The sequence below is a fragment of the Ursus arctos genome, unplaced genomic scaffold (genome assembly GCF_023065955.2).
Source record: "Ursus arctos isolate Adak ecotype North America unplaced genomic scaffold, UrsArc2.0 scaffold_12, whole genome shotgun sequence".
In the NCBI taxonomy this organism is placed as follows: Eukaryota; Metazoa; Chordata; class Mammalia; order Carnivora; family Ursidae; genus Ursus; species Ursus arctos.
In genome coordinates, this window is record NW_026622786.1 from 41,796,658 (window position 1) to 41,799,478 (window position 2,821).

Consider the following 2,821-nt stretch of genomic DNA (forward strand, 5'->3'; position numbering starts at 1 on the left):
CCCCTCTCGGTGGCCTGCATTTAGCTAGTTGCCCAACCTGGAACCACCTCACTCAGGGAATGCTATATACTTGTTGGTTTAAGCCAGTCAGGATTCACCTCTGGAGCCAGAAATGGTGTCCATTCCATGCTGGCTGCAGAACTAAGCAAAGTAAACATATCCCTAGAGGCAAAAAAATGAAGACTGTTGTAGAAATGAAAAAATAGATACCAAAGAAGCAATCAACAAATGTGCATTACACAGGTGAATCAACTTTTCCAAAGCAGCACTCAAGATATGTCATCACTCCTGTGTAGCTTATAGAAACCCTAATTCTTAGAATTAGAAAGAATTATAGAGGGAGAATACAATCTATCTCCCTCATATTATAGCAGTTGAGGCTGGGAAAAGTGTAGCAAACTTCCCCAGGTTACACATCTAGTTAATGCCATTGAAAGGAACATAATAACCCAGGTGTTTTTATTTTTGATCCAACAGTCCTTCTCGTATGTCACTACTACACAATCTGGGCAAAATCAGACCATACGATGTGTCATTTCTGTAATTATCTAAACACAGAGCTTATTTGAAGAGACAGTATGTTTGTTTGGTTTGTGAAGACGGGGTAGGTAGGAAAGAATGAAAGTATGGAAAAAGAGAACAATTTTAATCACTTTTTAATTTTGTTTTAACCCACACAACTTTCTAACACATTTATTGACCCAAAAACAAGAACTCAGAGCTGAGAAAATGTGACACTAGGATGCTGGTAAAAAGAATCCAGTCCTCAATGCAGTGACACATATACTAAAATTGGAACGATACAGAGATTAACAGGGCCTCGGCACAACCATGACACACAAGTTCGTGACGTGTTCCATATTTATTTTTTTTGAAGCATTCCAAATTAAAAAAAAAAATCCATATAATAACATAGCAATTGGGCTTGTAAATCCAGGTCCTAAGACCAAATACCATTTGAAGAAAAGACAAGTTGCTGGCTCTGTTCTCAAAAATCAGCGTGGTTTGAGACCTGCCAGATAATGTTCATTTGTAATGGCTTTGACATGAGGAGGAATTCTTTAAGGTAAAGAGAAAGAGCTCACGCTGGTCAATTGTTAAAAATCACAGAGCAACCTATGCCCTGGAGCTGGTGAACTCTCCTTCAGATCACAGAACTGCTTTTCATTTTCAGGGCAGGCCAGGTAGCAAGAACCAGCGGTGGGAGTGGGGAGACTAAACAACAGACAAGCAAAGTGCCCTCCTAGAGCCTGGTAAGTCTGTTGTAGTCATCACACCTCTGGTGTGGAGAGCCTATTCAAAGGCGAGCAGCTCACTCAGAGGGTACTTATCTTAAACCATTATTTACCATTAGTACCTCAGTGGTAATTCATTTCATTAAACTTTTGCTCACTCTGCTGCCCTGCCCAGATTGCTCCAGCCTCTCTGCCTCCCCCAGACCATGCAGTCCACATTCAGCTTCTAAATAGAAGTTGAATTGTGTGATCCCACCCCTTAAAAAACACTTTGACAAATCCAAATGTTTCCAGAAAAAACCTTGCCTTGTTAATATGACCCACGAGGTCCAGAACCCACCACCCATGATCTGCTCTGTGCTCTCACCCACCAGAGCCCTGACACCACTTCCCAAGGTACCTTCATTTTCATTCCTTCCCACCTCTGTTCTGGCTGTTTTCTCCACTTGAAAAGCCCTTCACTGTCTTGACTGTAGAGCACAGCCTGACCAGTTGTTAAGTCCCAGGGAAAGATTCTCTCTCCTCTCAAATTCCCTACATAATTTCTCTTTCAACATCACCTATAACGTTATATTTGGGTCATTCTTCTTTTACCTGTTGGTCTCCTCCAGAGCAAGGACTCTATTTTATTCACCATTGTGTTGTTAAGCCATTGCATGGAGTAGATATCCAATTAATGTTTGTTGAGTTACACTGAAGTGAATCATCTAATGTCTATCTTACCTTCAAAGCAGAATCAAATCACACTTTCTTCCAGAATATGTCCTAAACTATCCTAACTGTAGGTTCAGTCTATGTCTGGAGTTAAGCTGGTTAATCCCTCTATTCAAAGTCAAAACTACACATGCAGCCCCAAACTCAACTCCCAGGACCAAGTGTGAACTGAGCCAAGAGATCTTCAGGTACCTGGAGTCCATATTTGAGAGCTTAGCATCAACCACCCTTGCCACTAATCTAAACTTGCATTTATTTATTTGTTCTTTAGTAAATATTTGAAAGCATACTTTGTGCTAGCCCAGTATTAAGTAAGAAAGAAATGTAGATAAAGAAGTTATGAACCCAACCCTCAGGGAGACCACAGTCTAGCTGGGGAGGGTGGAAGGATAACAGGCAACCCTGTTGCAAATCCTCTATCGTATATTGTCCAATCCCCAGTCTCTCTGTTTAATTTCTTGTCCTTGGGATTCTTTTTGCCTTTATTCTTATTCCAAAAACCTCAACTCTCTTTCCAGACTGAGATCTTGCAGTCCTACTGCCAGGACAAAAGCCTTGTTCCTGGATTTCTTTTCAGTGTAACCAGCCTTTCTGCAAGCCACTCTTCGATGAGTAAGGAAAAGGCAACTTCTTCACAGGGTCAGTGATCCTTTATATCAGGTCTCTCTGATATGGCTCTCAATCTGGCATCTAATATGAATTATCCGCTCTTCTTTAACCTTAATACAAGATCCTCTGGGTATCCAATTTAAAATGGACATCCCCAGGATCCATCCCCCAGATACTCTAGTTAAGTTATCTGTATGTATTATAAGTCCTCCAGACGATTTTGAGACAGATGGTACAGAGAGTTTGAGAAGCACTGTCCTAAG

General features: G+C 41.0%; 1 non-coding gene across 1 annotated transcript; it reads left to right on the plus strand.

Annotated features, from left to right (window-relative positions):
• Positions 1-762: 762 nt before the first annotated feature.
• On the plus strand, positions 763-866 carry LOC113254873 (U6 spliceosomal RNA). The gene has a single exon (XR_003315994.2). It is a non-coding gene; the product is annotated as a U6 spliceosomal RNA (small nuclear RNA).
• The last annotated feature ends 1,955 nt before the right edge of the window (positions 867-2,821 follow it).